Source organism: Sminthopsis crassicaudata, chromosome 4 (genome assembly GCF_048593235.1).
Source record: "Sminthopsis crassicaudata isolate SCR6 chromosome 4, ASM4859323v1, whole genome shotgun sequence".
NCBI lineage: Eukaryota > Metazoa > Chordata > Mammalia > Dasyuromorphia > Dasyuridae > Sminthopsis > Sminthopsis crassicaudata.
In genome coordinates, this window is record NC_133620.1 from 148,635,825 (window position 1) to 148,652,956 (window position 17,132).

At 32.7% G+C, this 17,132-nt stretch overlaps 1 protein-coding gene across 3 annotated transcripts in view; it reads left to right on the plus strand.

The window, feature by feature from the left end:
- EPM2A (EPM2A glucan phosphatase, laforin) overlaps nucleotides 1-17,132 on the plus strand; it is a 190,504-nt gene that overhangs the window by 160,510 nt on the left and 12,862 nt on the right. The gene's annotated exons all lie outside the window — the stretch shown is intronic.

Here is a 17,132-nt window from a genome sequence, read left to right on the forward strand (position 1 = left end):
AGAACAAATTCAATAGTTGTTGAAACTACAGATAGAAATTTCAAAACAATACTACTTTGAATTGTGAGATAGGTTACAGCATTCACATAAATCAATGGCCAAGAAAAGGCTATTCTCAAAATGAAGTTCTTTTTCATGGATCTTATTGTCACCAACACAAAGCTGTTAGTTGCTGAAGTAAAAAAATGGAACTTTTGGGACAACAATCCTATTCCAGCTTCAGAATTTGTGGTAAAGGAGAAGAATGATAGAGAAAGTTTGACAAGCTCTTTGGGGTTGAGGAGATTTCAAAGGGCCCAAAGAAAGGTAAGGAAGATCTTATTTCATAAAGCACAGAGAGAATTCTAGTGAGGTGAGAATGGAGGTGTTGTATAAAGACATATATGGATGCATAAAGACTTTATCAACTAATTGATATTTTAAAAAGACATATACAAAAATAATGCTTAATTAGGTTGGGGGAACCAGGAATACCCTGTCTTGGATTCCTCTCACTATTTGCTGCCTGCATGCCTACACGTGTTGAACAGAATTGAAGAAAATTCCACTTTACTCCTACTGGACTGGATCTACTATAAATTAGTCATATAATCTCAAGTGAACTTTCACTATAATAAAACAATCTTTTTTATACCTTCCTAATCTGCTTAATCTCTCACTCATCACAGTTACTATTTCAAACCTTTTCATCCCTTTTCAAACCTCCCACACTCTTCTACATCTCTCAGCTGAGAATTGCATCATATTTTTAAAAATTTGAGGCCCTTCTCTTATTCTCATCCCTTATTACTAGAAGTTTTCCTTTCTTATATTTTCTTTGTTTTTCCCCTATTACATAACTGTATAATTATATAATTTGTCAGAAAAACAGGTTACCAGTCTCCATGCTAAAGCAAAATCCTTTCTAGATACCCCTGGATCAAATTCTATCATGTCTTGTCAAGGAGATCCCCACCCCTTCAATTATCTTTACTTTTTTTTTTTTTTTTTTAAACAATCTACAATCTTTTCTTACCTACCAATTACTTCCACGATGCCTACAAATATATTTATAATCTTCCCAATCCTTAAAAAACCCTTTACTTGAGCTGAACTTTCTTTTTAACTATTACCCTTCCTTCTCCGTTCTTGGAAAGCTATCCATAATCAATACTTCTACCTTCCCCTCCCACTTTTTTTCCAAACATGTTGTAGTCAGTCTTCCAACTTCATTATTTAACAAAATGCTTTGTCCAAAAAGACCTTTTATGAGTGTTCGCCCAACCTTTTGGTAGCCTTGAACAATGTCAGTCACTCTCTTCTGACACTTTCTTCTCTCCAGGTTTTCATTCTATCTTCACACTTTCTTAATATGCTTTGCTGGATCTTTATCTGGTTTGTACCTGTTAATAGTGAGTGTCCCTCAGGCCTCTGACCTAGGCTTTCTCTGCTTCTCTTTATTTTAGTTATCTATACCTTCAGTTCTCTGGAACTCAACATTGTTTTTATGCAAATGATTTTCATATCTGTTTATCTAGATCTTGTGCTGGCCCTCATCTCCTATTCCTGGACTATTGCAGTAGCCTTCTGACTGGTCCTTTTGTCTCCTCTTTCTCTTTACTTCAGATTCCAGAGCCCAGATCTAACCTCATTGTACTCGTAATTAGTAAATTTTCTGGGACTCCCTATAACCTCAAGGTTCAAATATAAAACCCTGCGTTTAGGCTTTAAAACCTTTTATAACCACAACCCTTCTTACTTTTACAATATTACAGTTTATTTTCATCCACATACTCTACAAGCCAGTTTCATTGGCTTCTGTATGTGTTCCTACAATAAAATTCCATGTCTTTATTCTCTGTTTTTTTCAGTGGCTATTCCTCATTCATAGAGGGAGGGAGGAAGAGAACAAAGGAAGGAGGAAGAGAAAAAAAGATGGAGGGAGGGTGGAAGGAAGGAAAGAGAGAGAGAGAGACAGAGAGAGAGAGAGAGAGAGAGAGAGAGAGAGACAGAGAGAGAGAGACAGAGAGAGAGACAGAGAGAGACAGAGACAGAGAGAGAGAGAGACAGAGAGAGAGAGAAACCTGAGTACCATAATTATAATAACAAAGAACTTAACCATAGAGAAAAATTGAGAAATGTGCTTATTTATCATTCTTTATAGAAACAGAGAACTGTTGCAATGGAATATATATTGTCAGACCACATTGATGTCTGGATTGATTTTGCTGAACTGATTTTTTTCTTCCTTTTTAAAAAAATTTCTTTGTTACAAGAAATATCTTGTTAGGTAGGGAAGACAGGATGGATATAGTTATATAAAAGCAAAAGATGTCAATAAAAGTATCCTGAAGATGGAAGCAAGATTAGATACTTGAATCCAAAAGAATGGTATACTGATGTAAGAATAGAATGCTTAAATTCAAAATGGGTCAAGGCTGGTTAAGAAGAATTGTTGATTGTTTTTAGCTACATTATAGGAAAGGGGAGTATCTGAGAAAGGTTAGAACAGTTGCCAAGGTCAGATGGAATGATGATAAATGACAACAGAAAGAAGGCTTAGTTACTTAACTCTAATTTTTCTCTTTATGAAATGGTTTTTGGATTGCAAAGGTGAGAACAAAAATACTGAGTTTTTAACCAAGGTAAGCATTAAAATAAAAGAGAGTGCTTATCAATTCCTAATTCAATTTAATTCAAACATTTACTAAGCACCTCATGTATATAAAATACTCAGCCAAGCCTTAAAGATGCAGAGACAATGGGAAAAACAATTTCTGTCTTACCTCTTAGTTATGAGTTGAAAGTGAACTCCATCCCTATATTTTAAGAGAAGGGGCAGATATGGCTGAGTCACTGTCAGTTTTCTTAGAAACACCCTTGAAGACTGATGAGCTACTCTAAGATTGGACAAGGGTAAATGATTAAAAAATCTCAAACTCGAAAGTAACATTTTATCTTAGGTTTCCTCGAAAGTAAAATTGTTTTTAAACACATGGTGATTGGACATCTAGATAAGGATGTGATTATCACAAAGAGCCTTCAAGACTTGAAAAAGAACTAATCATAGTGCTTTACATGTTTTGACAGCATTATTAGACTGGTAGTTCAAAGGGTTGTTAGAAATAGTTTACTTAAGTTTTATCATAGCACTGGACGCAGTCTTTCATGGTATTCTGGTGAATAAAATGGAAACATATGCACTTTCAAATAATAAAATTAGATGTGTTTGAAACTGGCTATAATTAATGTTCAATATCAATTTGGAAGTTTCTAATAGATTGCTCCAGAGATCTGTGCTTGACCTTGTACTATTTAATATTTTTATCAATGATTTATATTAAAAAAAACAGATGACATGCTTACCAAACTGGCAGGCAATTTAGAGCCGAGAAAGAAAGTTGAGAATCCAAAAAAATCTTGAGGTACTAGGATGAAAAAAACATAATTTTACTATGTGACAATAGTAGGGAACAACATGGGGAAACATACAAAAGCTAATAGATCCTACCTTTAAGAAATTTATATTTTAATGAGAAAGACATCAAAGAAAGGGAAGTGATAATCCTGGGAGATTATATGGAACTAGATTGAGACTCCCTGTCCAGGTGGAGCAGATTTCATCTTGGTTCATGGTTGAGATGATAATGAAAAATGTAAGCCAGCAGGAGATTGTTAAAAGAAGTAGAATATCTGAGACTTTCCTAAAATAGTGGTGTGGGAGAGAGTAAGTTGCTTTCATTCAGAACAGCAAGTCACCAGGACAGAAGTTTCTTCAAGATGTTGGCAAAGAAATGATTAGAATGTAGAGAGTAAAATAATAAAATGAAATTAGAGAGGCTAAAGTGAAAAATCCTCCATACTTTGAAGAAATCACATTTATAAGTGTAATATTGGGGAGGAATAGTTAGATACTAGTTCATCTGAAAAATATCTAGCATTTTTTAATAAATTGCAGTTTTAAAATGATTCATTAGTGTGTGTATCAGCCAAGAAAGCTAATAAAGATTTTAGAGGTCTTCAAATAGTCAAAAACTTTCACATAAAAGGTAAAATAAAGTTGGTCTCTGTTTCAGAGAACAGAACCAGGGACAAGTAATAAGGAGTTTCAAAGAGGTGAATTTTAGCTTGATGTTAATTTTTAAAAATTCTTATTACTTAGAACCATCCAAATGTAGTTTTTTTCTATAAATCTTTTTGCAGATAGTAGAAACCCTCTTACTTGGAGTCTTCTAGCAAAAGATGGCAGACTACTTATTATCTGTGATGCAAAGGGCATTCTTTGTGTAGGTATAGATTGTATAGGTCTGTGAAATCCCTTCTGACTCTGACATATGAGTCTGTAATGAGTGTGTGTACATATATAGACATTTATTTTTAAGACACCAGTTTTTCCTCTTTGTTTCTTTACTTGTCCTAAGATTCCTGGTGATTTAAAATTCATCTGACTACAGGAGAGTGAACTAGATAATATCTTGAAATCCCTTCTAGCTTTATGATCCTGTGATTAAATCTCTCGACTCTTGTAGGGCAATTTGTTTTCTTGTGCTGTAGACTCGGAATACCTAATCTTTATTCATCACCTTTGGATCTTTATGAGGTCTTCTTCCATCATTTGGCAAAATTTTGGAGGAAATTCTACTGGGCCCTTATTTTAATGCTTTATTCTGTTTCTACTCTATTCCACTGTAGATTTGTAATTATTTTGTGACTTATTATTGTCTGAGAAACTTTCCTTGAGCACAGAAAATTTAAATGACTTGTCAAGGTCACATACTAACATTTTAGAGAAAAGACTTCAACCCAGAAAAAACTGGGAATCTATGGAATTAATTCTCTTCCTGTAAAGTTGCTTCAGGTTCACAAGATGTACAGGGTCACAAAGCAAGAGAGACCTAGTGGAATGGCAGAGGAAGTTTACTGGTCACATTTTATAGGGTCATAGTAGCATAAATCTGAAGCTGCAAGGAATCTTAAGAGGTCATTTAATTCAGTGCCTTGATTTTATAGGTAAGAAAACCCAGGTCCAGGGAAATGGTAGTATAGCATTGTGATCCCAGGAGTGGTGAATAGCTATAAATGAGTCAAAAATGCTTGTCCTTTTGAGAACAGAGGCAAAGTAGAGAGAAATGAATGGTAAGATAATGACAAGATAATATGGACGTCTAAGGCTGGACCATAGCCACGATATTAACATGGAGCCAAGAGATAATCAAAGAAGGTCAATCTTGAAGGAAAGACAAGTTTATAGATCAGAAGACTAAAGTGTGTGGGGAAAAGGGAAGTAGCATGTGAAAGAGTAGAGGGTGCAATTGCTAGACCCTTCTTAGGTACTTAAAAGGCCAATATCTTGTTCAGTCTAGAACCTGATGACACTTTAATATTGTGTCATGATGTAATTTAGCTTTATTTATTTATTTATTGTGGAGGCAATTGGGGTTAAGTGACTTGCCCAGAAAATGTTAAGTGTCTGAGTTCAGATTTGAACTCAAGCCCTCCTGAATTCAGAGATGGCACTCTATCCACTGTGCCATCTAGCTGCCCCCTGTAATTTAGCTTTTGACAATGAAAAGTAAATGATATACAAATGAAGGTTAGAGCGAGAGACAAAAGTCATTGTATAATGTTATTAATGTAAACAAAATGGAAACAAAACACAAGGTAAGCAGTTTCTCTTATCTGTAGAAGTAATAGCATATTCATCTTTGTGACTCCTTATATTTTAAAGTGATATCCCATTCTAGTAATTAATCATACAAATTTGTGAAATGAATTAAAAATGCTTTCTCCAAAACATCCTAACAACCTATAATGAATCAATGACTATATACTACAATGAATGACTATAATGAATAGTCATTGTACAGTGAACTATTTAGGGTATTAAATGTTGAATTAAGGTTTGTAGATGACAAAACTTTTCTACTGTTTTACCATTGCCACTGTAGAAGTAAAAGGTACTCTATAGTCCTGAAGACATTGTCTATGTATAGAGAGAGACTTGCAAAGAGAAATTAATCTTTTGGAAGCTGATGGCATAGTCACTAATCGAGAATAGAGAAAATGAAGAAGCAAGACAGAGTCTTGAGAAACATTATGAAACCCCAAGGAGAAGCATCTAGGAAGAGATTGGTCAAAAGTGACAAAAGCAGCAGAGTGGTCAAGAAGAGTAAGGCTGGAAGAAATATTATTGAATTTAGCAATTAGGTACATTGTTAATTGCATTGATAACCTTGGAGAAAGTATTATACACCTCTCCGTTAATCTTTGGATTACTTGTAATTTTGATTTTTTAGAGATTGTGATATGCCATGAGTTATAACCATATAGCACTGCCAAAAAGAATACTGGTAAGTAAATAAGGGTTTTGTGTGTGTGTGTGTGTGTGTGTGTGTGTGTGTGTGTGTGTGTGTGTGTGAAAAAGGCAGCCTGATATCATATGAAATCACAGGTTCCTGAATTCATTCTTTCTTATGCAGTTCTATTCATTGTCCATCTTCAGTACATGTGTAGTAATGGATCAATTCATTGAGTTGTCCATTTAACAGTGTCTCCCATGGCTTGAATCTTCTTCTTTCAGAATTATATAGAATGTGAAGATGTGGATGGCATATTATTTGCATTGATGAAGGAAGTTCCTAATCAGTGACATCATAGAATATATAATGTAATAGTAAACCAAACCATATATTTTACTTGTGGGCCCCCAAATTGGATAATGCAGCTTTTTTCCAGAAAACAATAGATTGACCATTTTTTCCTTAAAAATACTTATAGATTTAGGATGGGAGATATTCAAGATGATATACATTAAAGAGTAAGCAATATTATAAATAAACTAGATTAATAAGTGCACAAACATACCTTACAAAATTAAAATATTTTCAATAACTAGTTTACCTTGGACAATCTTGTCATGAGTACTTTTCATTTATTCACTGTCGTCTTTGTTGCTACAAGTTTTTTTTTTTTTTTACATTGATAATGTTTTCATTATTGAAAAGATATTGTTACAAACTAATCAATGACATTTGCCACGTTAGTGGTGAAAAGTCACAAGACAAGAGGAGTCATGTATATATATATATATATATATATATATATATATATATATATATATATATATATATATATATATATATATATATACCTATTGCATTCTATGAAAGAGAAATTTGTTGTATGTCAGTAGAAATAGAATAGAGTTTGCATTGTCACTGTGGAACTAGTCATAAAGAAAAGTTTGTAATCCAGAAGGAAAACCTAAAGAAGAAAGGAAAGTCTGCTAAAGTAAGGTTTATGAGGACAACAAAATATGTTTACTGCAGTGAATAAATTGAATGCCGCTGCATTCAAGCAAGCTTTGCTTCATTGCAGACCATTTACAAAGTGATCGAAGCCATTTATAGATGGTGACTTCATAAAATAATGTTTATTAAAGACCTGAAATTTTTTGTTTTGGGTAAACAACAAGCCTTTAAAAATGTATTTGTTTGTGAACCCAGTGGCTGAATGTATCAACAAATTGACTGGGGATTTATGGTGGCAATTTAAAGAAGAAAATAAAATACTCTGTAACATTTTCCATCCCAATTTATGAGCATATAGACATTACAGATCCAGCTTAGTTTTCTGTTTTTATTAAAGAGATGACTGACAAATATAAAATTGTAAGTAGTACCCATGAAGGGAAAAAACTGTTTACAAGGAAATTTTTTTTTTTTCTGGAATGCTGTCACCTGACAAATACAAATACAATTCTGTCGGGACACAATGATGGATTTTTCTAAATGATGATTTTCCTCCAATTTCAAAAAAGAAATTGGTAATGATTAACAATCAGAGGTACAGCAATTAGTCTCTTGGAATCTTCTATTTTTAGAATCTCTTGCATAATCAACATACAAGGTGCCAAAAATTTGTAAATAAAGCACAATAATCTAAACATCACTAATATGATATATTTTATTGTGGTTCAGGTGGTTAAACTGTGTATTTGACCTGAAGGGAGTTTTTCTGAAATTAGAGAAAAGAAACCTTTTTCTGGTATATAAAATAAAGGCATTGAATAACTGAGGTCCTCTGGACAAATTATTTGTTTTTAATTGTAGTTGTAATGACATTTGAATTGCTTATATAAGTAAAGATTATAAGGACAGCAAAGATTTATAATACCAGACCTGATTTGTAAACCTCCTGTAAACCAAGGACTCCTGAGGCAACTGAGAAGTCTGTGCAATGCTGCAAGATTCTGTCCCAGACATCCCACCCCAATAAAAGCCATTGCTGACCAGCAGTGAAACCTCCCCTTGGGGCTGGCCAAAAATGGACACCCCACTCCTGGGATTTTCTAGCAGAGACCCTGTTTCCATAGCAACCCAACAGCAAGGCCCCACCCCAGGACAGTTCTGAGGCTAAATCTCACACCTAGGGGAGGTCTCTGGGGAGGCTCACCCTCCAATACAAGTGAAAAGGGAAACATACCCTTCAGAGAAAATAAGCAACTGCAGCCTGAAAGCCAGCAATAAGATGCTGAGCCCCAGCACAAAACCTTGGGACAATGCAAGATTAGACTTCAACTTTTGCAGAAAAAAAAATAAAGCAGGAGCTTTACTATAAATAGAAAGTTACTACGGGGATAGGGAGGACCAAGACATAGAAGAAATAGTGTCAAAATGGCTACATGTGAAGTGTCAAAGGAAAAAAATGAAAGAACTTACAAATGAGCAAAAAGTAGAAGAAAAATTGGGAAAAAAACTGAAAGTGATGCAAGAAAAAAAAAAGTTGATAGTATGAGAAAATATATGCAAAAATTTTACTGAGGAAAATTACTTCCTAAAAATAGAATTAACCAAATTGATCAAAGAAAGTATAAAAGCTTAATAAGAAAATAATTCTTGAAAATTATAATTAGACAACTGGAAATAAGGACTCAATGAGACATCAAGATATAATAAGAACAAATCAAAAAAGAAAAACAAGAAAAGAAGAAAATGTGAAATTTCTCATTGGCAAAACAACTAACCTAGAAAAATAGATCCAGGAGAGATAATATAAGAATTATTGGACTACCTGAAAGCCATGATTAAAAAAAAAAGCTTGGACAACCTCTTTCAAGAAATTATTAAAGAAAATTGCCATGATATATTAGAATCAGACGGCAAACTAGAAATCCAAAGAATTTACTCAACTCTGCCTCAAAGAAATCCCAAAACGAAAACTCCCAGGAACATCATAACTAGTCTAGAGCTCTAGAGCTCACAAATTAAAGGAAGAAGTATTGTAAGCAGTCAAAAAGAAATAATTTAGATATTATGGAGTTATAGTCAAGATGATACAGGATTTGACAGTTTCTACATTAAAAAAAAACCAGACAGCTTGAGATATGATATGCCAAAAGGCAAAGGAGTTAGTATTACAACCAATAATCAACAAAATTAAAATTTTTATCCAAGGAAAAATAGGCATTTAATGAAATAGAGAGTATCCAAACATTTCTAATTAAAAGACCAGAGCTGAATAAAAAGTTTGATATCTAAATAAGACACAATGAAAACATAAAAAAGTTAAAAAAGAAACAAAAAAGAGAAAACATTAAAAAATTCAGTAAAATTAAACTGTTTATATTACTATATAGCAAGATATTTGTGATTCTTAAAAACTTCATTACTATAAGAGCAACTAGAAGGAGTACATGTAGACAGAGAGTGTGGATATAAAGTGGGACTCTGATAAGATGATATGCCCCAAAATAAAAGGATGAGAAAGAAAATTGCACTGGAAGAAGAACGAGGGAGGAAATTGAATAGGATGAATTATTCCATGTAAAAGAGGCATGAAAAAGCTATCATAAGTCAAGGAAAGATGGAAAGATGATGATGGTAGCAGGCAAAGATTAAACCTTACTTTCATCAAAATTGTCTCAGACATGGAATAATATACACATTCAAGTGGATATAGAGATTTAATGTTATAAGGATGTAAAAAGAAATGGGGATAAGAGAAGGGAGGGGGAGACTGATATAAAGAAATTGGAAAGGCAATGATCATAAGTAAAACACTTGAGAGGAAGGAAAAGGTGGGCTATAAAAGAGAGGGATTATAAAAAAGCAAAAAATAGCATGGAAAGAAATGCACAGTTTTCATAACTACAAATATAAATGGAATGAACTCTCCTATAAAATGGAAGTAGATAGCAGAATAGATTAAAAGCCAGAATCCTACATTATATGCCATAGACAATGAAGTCATATCATTACTTAATATATATGTACCAGAGTAGCATCTACATTTTTGAAGAAGTTGAATGAGTTACAGGAAATAGATAATGATAATTATACTAGTGGGGAAACTCTTTTTTCTCCTCTCCGAATTAGATTAAAAAATACAAGAAGTTATAGAGATGAATGAAATTCTGGAAAAATTAGATACTATAGCCCTCTGGAGAAAACAGAATGGGAATAGAAAGGAATATGCTTTTTTTTCTCAGTAGTACATGGCACCTCCACAAAAATTGGCCATGTTTTAAGACAAAAATGTGATAATCAAATGTAGAAAAGCAGAAATAGTAAACTCACCCTTTCAGATTATAATGAAACAAAAATCATATTCAACAAAGGACAATGGTAAGAGATTACAATTTATTAGAAATTACATAGTCTAATATTAAAAAACAAGTAGTTCAAGGAACAAATTATAGACACAATTGATATTTTCATTAAAAAAAGAGACAATACACCAAATGAGACAACATACCAAAATTTATACATGTGGCCAAAGTAGTACTTAAAAGAACATTTTTATCTCTATTTGCATACATCAGTAAAATAGAGAAAAAGCAGATCAACGAGTTGGGTAGGCAATTAAAAAAATCAAAAACAAAAACCACACAAAAAGAACAAACTAAAATCATTACTTAAATAAATCAAATTGGAAATCCTGAAAATCAAAGGAGAGAGTAAAAAAAACTTGAAAATAAAAACTAATAAACAAAACCCAATAAAATAAACCACTGATTAAAATAATTTTAAAAAGGAAAGAAGAAAACCAAATTACTAATATCCAAAATGAAAGAAGTGAATTCATCACTAATGAAGGGAAATTAAAACAATTGTTGGGGCTTATTTTGCTGAACTATATAGCAATAACTTTAAAAATCTAAAGAAATATCTACAAAAATATGTTACTCAGATTGTCAAAAGAAGAAGTGAAATAGTTAAATAACCATATCTTAGAAAAAGAAATTGAAAAAACCATCAATGAATTTCCTAAAGAAAAAATCCCCGGGACCAGATGGATGCACAAGTGAATTCTTCTAAACACTAAAAAAAAATTAATCCCAATATAATATAAACTATTTGGAAATATAGGTGGAGAATATCAAATTTCTTTTATGGCACAAATATGGTGCTGATATTTAAACCAGGGAAAACCAAAACAGAGAAAGTAAATTAAAGAACAATTTTCCTAATGAATATTGAAGCAAAAATTTAATATAAAATAAAATACTAGTAAAGAGATTATGGCAATACCATAAAGATAAGGATCATACACTGTGACCAAGTGGGATTTATACCAGGAATACAAAGCTGGTTCAATATCGGCAAAAATGACCATATCAATGACAAAACCAACAGAAAGCATATGATTATCTCAATAGATGTAGAAAAAGCTTATGTATCTATTCCTATTAAAAACCTGAGAAAGCATAGGAATAAATGGATTTTATTTTAAAATTATAAGTAATATTTATGTAAAATTATTAGCAAGCATTATTCATAAAGAGAATAAACTGGTAGTCTTCCCAATACAATCAGGTGAAGTAAGAATGCCCATTATCACCTATCTTATTTAATTACATACTAGAAATGTTAGCTATAGGAATAAGAGAAGAAAAAGAAATCAAATTAGAATAGGCAATGGGAAAACAAAATTTGTTATATGATAGGATGCATATGATATGATGGTATAATTAGCAAACCTCAGAATCAGCTAAAAAACTACTTGATATTACTAATTACTTTAACAAAGTTGCAGTATACAAACATAAATCTTAAGCATTTTTATGTTATAAAAATTCTAGCAGCAAGACCTAAAGAGAAATTCCATTTGAAAACTATATATGGATATAAAATATAATAGATAATTCTCATTATGTGGGAAAAGAAATATTCTCCATCATTCCTTCTCTTCTATCCCTGAACTTATCTTCCCTTTATTTTTTCTTTTAAGATCAAATATAATGGAATCCTTACCAGGCTCTCTGTCTTATTTGACTCTTTTTATGACTCATAATAACATTAAGGATCTGAAGGAATAATTGCATCATTCTTCCCTCTTATTTCAATCCCATTGAAAGACGAACAGAACATTTTAAAGCTCCCCTTTGGTTATTCATTAGCATTTCCTTTTTATGTTTCATGCAAAACATATTTCCATATTCGCCATTTTGAAAAAAAAAGAGACAAAAAATACTTTCCCCACCACCAATAAAGAAAATAAAAAAGATATTTCATCAATCTGCATTCAGAATTCCTAAATTCTCTCTTGGGAGGTGTATAGCATTTTTTTCATCATGTTATCATTTGAAATTGTCTTGCATCACTGTCTTGATTGGAGTAGCTAGTCTTTCTACACTATTGCTTTTCTCACATACAATGTTGTTCTATTTCTGCTCACTGCACTTTGTGTAAGGTCATATAAATCTTGCAAGATTTTGCTGAAACCATTCTGCTCATTACAACTGTATTCAATCACAATCATATACCACAACTTGTTCAGCCATTCTCCGATTGATGGGAATCCCCTTAATTTCCAATTCTTTTCCTCTGCAAAAGAATTGCCCCTGAGATTCTGCAATTTTTTTTAAATAAATAAGTTCTTTTCCCTTTCCTCTGATCCCTTTGGATACAGATCCAATAGGGTATGCACAGTTTTATAGGACTTTTGGCATAGTTCCAAATTATTCTCCACAATTGTTGGATTAGTAAACAATTTTACATGCATTAATGACCCAATTTTCCACATCCCCTCTAGCATTTGTACCTCTCCTTTTCTGTCATATTATCCAATCCGATAGGTATAAGGTGGTACCTAAGAATTATTCTAATTTTCATTTCTCTAGGCAGTAATAATTTAGAGCATTTTTATATGACTATATATATCTACATCTATCTATCTATCTATCTATCCATCTATCTATATATCTTTGATTTCTTTTTCTGAAAATTGTTACATCCATTGACCATTTATCAACTGGAGAGTGACTCTTATTTCTTCTTTGATTTCTTGAAATGTGATATGTAGACTTTAAAAAAAATTGCTCATGACTTTTTGAGAGATCATTCTTAAATGATCTCTTCTTGGGTCTGTTTTTCAGGTCATCCTTTTCTTTTATGAGATGCCTTAGTGTTCTTAGTTTTTGCACTTTCTTTTCCATTTGGTGCTCTTTTAGGAATTGTTTTATTTAGTGGATTTTTATATGTCCTTTGCCATTTGTCTAATTCTACTTTTTAAAATGTTGTTTTCTTTTTCTAAGCTTATGAATCTTTTTTTCACAATTCTATTACATTATTCATTTTTCCCAATTTTTCTACCTCTCTTATATGATTTTTAAGGTCCTTTTTGAGCTCTTCTTTGAGAGCTTCTGGACTTGAGTAAAACTTCTTTGGGGTTTTGCCCATAGTTGTTTTGACATTGTTGTCCTCTTCTGAGTTTGTGTCTTGTGTGTAACTTTCTAAGGTCAGATTCCTTTTTGGTTGTTTTTTGCAAATTGTTTTCCTTTCTTTTAAATTTGAGATCTGCTGCCAGGGGAGAAGAGGCCCTGTCTCAGACTTCTTTACTGGCACTTATTAAATGGATAGGAATTAAATATACCAGAATCTTAGAATCATAAATCTGATCCAATTTGTACCTAAAAAAGCACTTCCCAATACCTAAAAAGTAATATAGTGCAGTAGAAGGAATGATGGATTTGGAATCAGAAGAACTGAGTATACTGTGAACAAGTCACTTCACTTTTCTGAGTTTTACTTTCCTTAGCTATAAAATGAATAGGTTGGCATAGGTGATTCCAAATGTCCCTGCCGTTTCTAAGTCTACAATCCTATGGTCCTGTGAGGTGATCATTCAGAATCTGCTTGAAGAGGAAAACTCTCAGGGAAGACTATTCCACTTACAGATAACTAGTATTAGAATTTTTTTTCCCTCAGCCTCAATTTGCGTTTTTTTTGTGTATGACTTCAACATATTACTCTTAGTTCTGTCCCTGGAGGAGGGGGGAGCAGAACAAAACTAACCCTTTTCTATAATAACTCTTGAAATGCTTGAAGACAAATGTTATATACAAAGTCTTCTATAAATAAAATATTACCACCTTCATCATTTGCTCATTATATGTTATTAATTAAAAGCCTTCAATCACCCCAATGGCTATTCTTGAAATGTTCTCCATGTTATCAATGTTCTTTAAATTGTGACCCTTAGAACTAAACACATTATCCCAGATATTGTATGCAGGGCAGAATGCAGTGGGATGTTACTTCCTTATTTCCAAAACATTTTTTTTCCCTCAATATAGCCCAACATACCATTGTATTTTGGACCATCATATCATAATTGAATTTGAAATTCACTAAAATTCCTTGATTTTTATTATAACCTGCTATGTAACCACACTCATCTCATCTTCTACTTAAAAAGTAGGTTTTTTTAAAGACATGAGTGCATTTCTTTTTATTAGTTTCAGGTTCATATTTAATCTTTAACTTTTTATATCTTTCTGTCATCCATTATGTTAGATAACTCTTTTCACTTTTCATCTTTTATAAATCTGATAAGAATGTCATCAATTCCTGAATCTAAATCTTTTTGACAAAACTGTTAAACCTCATAAAACAAAGCACAAATCCTGAAGACCCTTCATTGATCACCAACTTCTATAAAAACATTGAATCATTAATAACTGAGTTCATCCATTCAACCAATTCAGATCCATCTATTTTTCTCTGTTAATTAGACCACGTTTTCAGTCTTTTGTATAAAAATAATATGGAATATTTGATTATATTGTTGAAAATTAAGTAAATTTTACCTTTAGCATCTCACTAATGTATTAGTTTAGTAATTGTTAAAAAAAAAAAAAGAAAGAAAGGTGATTTGGTATGATATGTTCTTGCTGAAGCTACGATAATTCTTCATGATCACCATATCCTTTTGAGATGTTCTCCAGTCAAATTTTAATAAGTTCATTATAGTCTTCCCAAGAATTGAAGTCAAGGCTATTGGCCTATAATTTGTAGTCTCCATTCTTTTCTTTAAAAAAATCAGGACAACATTCTGTATGATCATGTTACTTCTCTTCTCCAAGATCTTTCATTTCCTTACTCTCAGTAAAATAGCTCAGCAATCTTTACTAATTCTTTCAGTAACCAGTACTAGATTATCTGGTTCCAGAAACTTGAATTTATGCAGCTAAGTACTTACATTTAACTTGGTGATTAATTCCCTATTAGTTATTTTTGTTCTGTTCTTTTTGGCTCAAAAGTCATTCTCTCTGATAGAGATAAAGAAGAAAAAAAAAATCTGGGCATTTGTGTCTTCTCTCTATAGTCAGGTGATAAACATTATTATTGTTCTTATTGATGAGGTCTAGAATTGGGGTACCTAAATGAAATTAGGGTTTAATTAAGGTCTAGTGGCAGGTTCGGGGTACAGGGAGTTGAATAGAGCTCCCCTGCAACTACTTTGGATTCAGTGCAAGGATACGGAGTTAAATGAGGTCTAGTGGTGGTGCAAGAATCCCCTGTAAAGGAATTTACAAATCTGAAAATCTACATTGATAAAAGAGGCTTTTAATGGGGTTTGAAAGTCAAGTTAAAGTCTAGTTAGTAAAGTTGAAGGTAGAGATAAGAGGGCACCAGAACCAGTGTTTCAGTGGGCAGAGATCCTTTGACATGAAAGCTGTAAGGCTGCCATGTTTGAAACCACTGCAAAGAGAGCTCCAGTCTTTTATAATAGGGGGCTTTGGCTACAAGCTGAAGGGGCTTGTAGGTGGAGTCCAAGGTTGGCTCCTGGCTGCCAGGATTGGAATTTGAATTGAATTCAGTGGGTTTCAGGACTGAGCCAGATAACAAAGATGAAACTGTTTGTGCTTGGGTGGAGTCCCCTCCCTGAGGCAGAGTCCAAGGAGGTTTTCTCCTTTAAGGGTTTTTCAGAGTTTTGGGGTTTCCTCTTCATTAATACTGTTATTATGTGCCAAACATTGTGCTAAACACTTTACAATTATTTCATTTTCTCCTCTTAACAATTCTAGAAAGTAGGTGCTCTTTATTGTTGGGATTGCTAGGTGAGAACTCAGGTTGTCTGGACAGTGACAAGGTGAGAATTCACTTAGTAATCCTAACACTTTATTATCCTCACTTTACTGATAAGGAAACTGAAGGAACAAGTTGTGATTTGCCTAGGCTTATTGAACTAGTAAAGAGTAAGAGAGGATTTAAACACATTTTCTTGACTTTAGACTGGCACTCTATCCATTGCACCACCTAGTTGTTCCATTATTCTGTTTTACCTTAAGAAATCCTATCCCTATTTTAATCATTCTATTTTCCTTAATGTAGCTAAAGATATATATATATATATATATATATATATATATATATATATATATATATGTGTGTGTGTGTGTGTGTGTGTGTGTGTGTGTGTGTATTTTACTTTAGGTTTTTAGGTTGTTTTGTTTGTTTGTTTTGTTGTTTATTTATTTATTTATTTTTTAGTTTTCCTTGTCAGCCTCAGCACATTCTGAAATTCTCTAGACATTATTCTTACAACCATGACATGCTTTTGTGTACATCTTCAATTACCTACTTACTCTTGCTTCCACCTTCTATACCTATGTTTTAAAAATGTAAATTTGTTGATGTGATTGCTATTCATCTTCATTGATTTCTTAAATGCTTTGCAATTTTCATAGTCATTGAAATTGTTTCACTTTGTGTTTTCAGAATTTCAGGCCTCTGGGCCTTATTTCTTTTGCAGAATTTTAGTGCATTGAATCTGACCTATCCTTTCTCTTTAGTTTTTGAAATCTGCTTTTCCAAAATATAGGGTGCATATCAGACTCTGTTCATTTTTCCTTTATTTTATCATAT